At 27.2% G+C, this 5,609-nt stretch overlaps 1 long non-coding RNA gene across 1 annotated transcript; it reads right to left on the bottom strand.

Annotated features, from left to right (window-relative positions):
- Positions 1–3,618: 3,618 nt before the first annotated feature.
- LOC108751965 lies at positions 3,619–5,585 on the bottom strand. The gene is made up of 3 exons (XR_001939522.1): positions 5,465–5,585; positions 4,259–4,317; positions 3,619–3,746 (listed from the first exon to the last, which is right to left on the bottom strand). It is a non-coding gene; the product is annotated as an uncharacterized LOC108751965 (long non-coding RNA).
- Positions 5,586–5,609: the final 24 nt, after the last annotated feature.

Raw genomic sequence — 5,609 nt, 5'->3', positions numbered from 1 at the left:
AGTTTTTGAAGAAGTCCGTCAATTGACTCTTTGATGAATTAGAATTGCTTTTTGTAATTTTTATATTTAAAATTAAATAAATATTTTTATTCAAAAATTAAAAAAAAGTTAAATTGTATGTAGGCTACAAGTAAAAGCTGGATGTCAATTGCTAAAATGATTTTTAATATTTAAAAGGTAGATAAGAATATAACACATATACATTTCAACCTTCATTAGTAGGTCAACCTCATTTTAACAAATATAGTTAATAATAAAAAAGTTCGCAATGCCAAGTCGGTTAACAATAAAATTCAAATAATATAAAAAGAATTAGAAAATAACCCGGAATTTTGTAACTCTTTTTGTATTATTTGAATTATATTGTTAACCGACTTGACGTTGTGAACTTTTTTGTTTTGAACTGACTAATAAAGGTTTAAAACGTTTATCTATGTTATATTCTTATCCATGTTTTAAATACTAAATATCATTGTAGCAATTGACATCCATCTTTTACTTGTAGCCTATATACAATTTAATTTTTTATATTTAATTTTGATTAATTTGTCGTTTCTCAATTTCGTCTTGAACGCATATTAAATATGACATTAAAATATATTGATTTTAAACTAATTAATGGTAATAAATTTTTATTGCAATTAATGTATCTATTTTTTATATTTTTATCTTTGTCACGCTATATACTGTTGTTTGTAACTTTGCAGATCAAAAAGTGTATTTCTTTATGTAATAGTATAATTATTTACATTTATATAAAAAAAAAATCTGTATTATCGCGACACCGATCATTTTGCAGACACGTTATTAAAATAGGTTTTTGTTTTCTATGATTTTTGAAAAATATCTTCAACTCGATATAATTATGAAGTTATTTCTAACACTGAGTATGTTTTATTTAAAAAAAAATTGTTAACCATATAATTCATAATTTTGCAATTTATATTTATTTTACAATATAAATATCATAAATTATGCCTGGAATTCTTATGTTTGCACAACGTTTATGTGAAATGGAAATAATTGTAAAGATACAACGAATAAGAAATAGCAAAATTGAATCATCCAGTAGATAATCCATAGATCCAGTACATAATAAGTGTATTTATAGCAACTAGATAATTTTATGTTTTATCTGTGAGAATCTGTACTCTAATCGCGCTAATAATATTTTTATCATATTGACATTCCATTATTACTTTAAATTAAACACTTTTTGTCTTATCATTTTGACATACTAAAGATGACCCAGTTTTGGCCGAAACATCTATAATTTATTATCTCTATGTATATATGTACATTTAAATATAACTACCCGGTAAAAACTAACAAATTTTTCATACATGAATATACATAAACATATATAAACACGCATAAATGTTCATAAATATGTATAATTATATATAAAATATATCCATACATGTCAATACATTCTTTTTTCTTTTGTAAAATTACTTTTTAGTATAATAAAAATAATAGTAATGTGAAAACATAAAAAATAATTAAAGGAATCATTTTTGCATTGTTTGTTTTAGAAAAAAATAAGTTTGGAAAAATATCAAAAAAATTATACATAAATATGCTTATACATAATTTATGCATAATTTTATATATAATTATACATAAGTAATTTTTTTATATTTCTTCAAACTTGACGTTTTCTAAAACAAATAGTGCGAAAATTACTTTTTAATTATTTTTACATTACTACTATTATTTCTATTACACTAAAAAGTAATTTTACAAAAAAAATGGATGTACGAACATGTATGGATATATTTCATATAAAATTATATATGTTTATGAATATTTATACATATTCATGCATGAACAACAAATTTTTAATCGGATACTGCGCGAAAAAATCCTGCGTTGTGACTTATAAACTCCTTATCAGTTGCATTTATATCATTGTTATATCACTTATATCTAGTTGTAATGTGTATTATATAAAAATATCTTTTTTATAGAAAATTTTTGAATAATTGAAAAAACGTTAATATAATTTAAAAAGTTCTTGTGTGTTCCGCGAGTAACTTATGGGATTTTATGTCACTTATTTTGCTTTATTTGTTGTAAATTTATTTTGTCAATCAACAAAATGAATAAGCTACAATCTAATATGTTAAAATTGGTGCTGTGTGTTCAAGAATTAATTATTTATAGTCATATGTAGTATTGCATTTTATATACGATATAAGATAAGATTAGTCAGGCGTTGTAATAACATTATTGTATTTTTTTCTTGTAAAAAAGGACAATTTTTTCATTTATACACATTGAAAAAATATTTTTTTAAATATACATATTTTCTCTCTCTCTCTCTCTCTCTCTTTGCACCAATTTATAGCATATTTAATCTTGGATAATTATTTGGGAATGGGATTAAGGAAAATGAATACTAACTTGTTTAATTATAGGTTTTGCTGTATCAAAATATTCTTTATTTTTATGTCACATATATTGAATATCCTATACTAATTTAAAAATAAAAAATTTGTGAATCTGTATTTTAAAATATATTTTGTTTATGAAACTTTATTTTTTCTTTATTTTTTTATTATTTATTTCAACAAATTTAATTTAAAGACCAATTATTTGAATCATTTTTTTTATATTCATTAAGCTTATTTTTATTAAAATGCAGTTTTGTATATAAATATTTTTTTTTTATATTATTAGTAAAGAAAAGAATTTTTGTTGAATATTCTTTTAAATCAAAAAATTTAATTATTTCTAATATGTGTGAATCAAATAATAATTCAATACAATTAAACAGATTTATGTTCTTACTTGATTTATTAATATTATATAATTTATAGCACTAATTCATCATTGAATTCTATTTCATTCTCTTTTTTTATATGTATACTTGTGTGAATACGTGAGAAAAAATATTATATATATTATAGACATTTTATAATAATTATATATAATTTTATACAATTATATATAAAACATTTTTTTCCGGGTATAAACATAATAGCAGATCAAGATGCTAATCAAGTTGTCAAATAATGATAAACAAATCCAAGATTAAATATGTGTCATAATCGTTTGTAGCCAATTCATTTTCAAGTAATGAGTCTATAAAGCTTTATATTCATTTCTAATATAATGATAGATCTGTACATTTTATACAGATTCGTTACCTGACAAAATTTGTCACTCACCGACCGATGCCTCAACCTCTCAGTAGTACAGAGCCGTGCGAAGTCTCCATTATATTTTACTGCATCTTCACTAACTGGCTAATGGCTTGATCGCGGCCGGTGACTGCGCGTACCAATAAAAGAAGAAAGACCGATTGATGCAGCAGTGGAGTTATCAGCTATATGCATTACATGATTCTGTAACGTACAAATACAAGATACAAGTTAAAATAGCGTTCAAAATAATCAATAATTAAAAAATTAATTTTTATACACATTGAATTTTTCAAGTTTTTCAATTATATATCCATTAAAATAATTATATATTTTTTCAAAATTGTCTTTATGAGAATAAATTTCCGTAATGTTTTAGATTAATTCTTTTTTTTAATTATTATTTTTAATTATTGAAATAAAACAATCTAATGGGAAGAAATAACTGATTTTTTATATAAGCAATAAGCTTATCGTAAAATTGATCCATTGCTTTTCTTGAGCCTCCTCTTCTTCCTCCTCCTCCTTCTCCTCTTCTCAAAATTGTCAAGCCTGCTTTTCACCTCTCTTCTCTTCCCATTGTTTAGTTTGTAACAGCATCTATCAGAAAGAAATAATTTATTAAAATTAAGTACAGTTGCAAATAATTGCTAAGAGTACGTCTTATTTTGCGCTTACAGTGCTTGCAAATATCATTTATCCTTATTTGATATTTGATAAACAAGGATGAACTAATGTTTACATCGTGTGAGCGTAAAAGCGGAACGCATTCTAAATATTATGCGACCATGTCATATTTTGTTATAGTATAGTCGATATAGACGTGTGCATAATTCATAGCAGAAAAATAAGAACGCAAGAAATTTGAGTCGATACTCATCATGTTCGATACTCGTGACACTTTACAAATAAAATTTAGACATTGGAATGCATCTAAGATGGCGAAAGATTTCTGCATAGTTGGCTTTGTACGCGACATGCTATTCGCGCACGAATATTATGAAATGCACGCTCAAATGAATTATCCGTATACTAGTACCGAAACTATATTACACAAGAAATTATTAGATATTTTAATAATTAGATATAAAATTAATATAAATTTTATTTACCAATTTAATAAATCGCAACAGCAATCATTTTGAGCCAACCATCTCGTATTCGTCGCATTCTGCAAATAAAACATAAATGCAATTAATATATCGAAGTGATTTCGTCTCTCGTGTTATTAATTTTACACTTCAAGAGCGACACGGTGGCAATGCGCGTCTTTTTCTTAATGAATATTGAATCTATAATTGCGCGAACTAAGTGTTGCAATAAACGACAAATATAGGTTTAATATAAATTTCAATTATCATTTGATCCATGCCAATCTCATCTCTTAATTATATCTGCGCTTCATTTACAGATTGAAATGTATAAATAAACCGTAGTTGTTAAGATTAAGAAAGCGAGACAGTTTTGTTTTCTCGCGGTTAACTTCGCGTGCCAAAGGCGACGCGAACGACGCGGCGTTGTGACGTTGCACTTCTTGCTCTCGGCGTCGCGTTCATAAATTTTCCGTATTTCGAAATATATCTGATGCTCGAAATACGGAAATAACAATCATAAAGGGCAATCGTATATACGCTCTTCTTTTATAATTATTTTCGTATTGCAGATTGATATTCGAAAATCTCATCGTTTAAGCAATATACTTTCGGCGAACAAGTTTTACAAAATACACGTTCGAACGGATTATTAATATGCGACTACCGAATCTATAGTCACGCGGTAGTTAAATATCGCGTATGAAAATGTATATTCAAGTTATATATTCAGGTATTATATAGATAACTACCATATTTGATCTCGCATTTCCACTTGTTTGAGCCAGTCCATTCCGCCGCATTTCGCGAATGAATGTCTTCGCGCAAGAATGGCTCCGATTCTAACACAGAATCGACACGGCCAGAATTGAAAATGCCGCTGTATGCAATAAGTAACAAAAACCAACATGCAGAATACGAAAGTCTAAAAAAGTAACAAACTCAAATGCGCGTTCGAAGCCGGTTACACTTTCCAAAGATAATTACGCAAGAACGTCTGATCACGTCGGTACTCATCGAGACTGCGAACAAAATGCGATCGAAATGGGGGAGCGGCGTTTGTTTTCCGTGTGCGGTTAACTTCACGCGTAAAAAGTGACGCCGAGACGCGACATGACACGACGCCACATACTTTCAACCGAATTAATCAGTGTGCTAGTATTATATTAGACTAATATGCGATATTAACACTTACGAAAAGTAAAGGCAAAATTAATTATCGATTACCGTAGTAAAGAAATCCAACGATGAACTATTCCTTCGTGCCGTTTCTCGTCGTTTTAGATTCCAAGAGATTCCGTCTCATTTTTCAGCAGAGTATTAGAATATGGAGAAAGTCACAATTGGTTCGAAGACAGGGCTGCAACTTTTT

This window comes from Trachymyrmex septentrionalis, unplaced genomic scaffold, assembly GCF_001594115.1.
Source record: "Trachymyrmex septentrionalis isolate Tsep2-gDNA-1 unplaced genomic scaffold, Tsep1.0 scaffold53, whole genome shotgun sequence".
Lineage (NCBI taxonomy): Eukaryota > Metazoa > Arthropoda > Insecta > Hymenoptera > Formicidae > Trachymyrmex > Trachymyrmex septentrionalis.
Note: the sequence above shows the minus strand (reverse complement) of the source record. Positions and strands in the feature narration are given on the sequence as shown.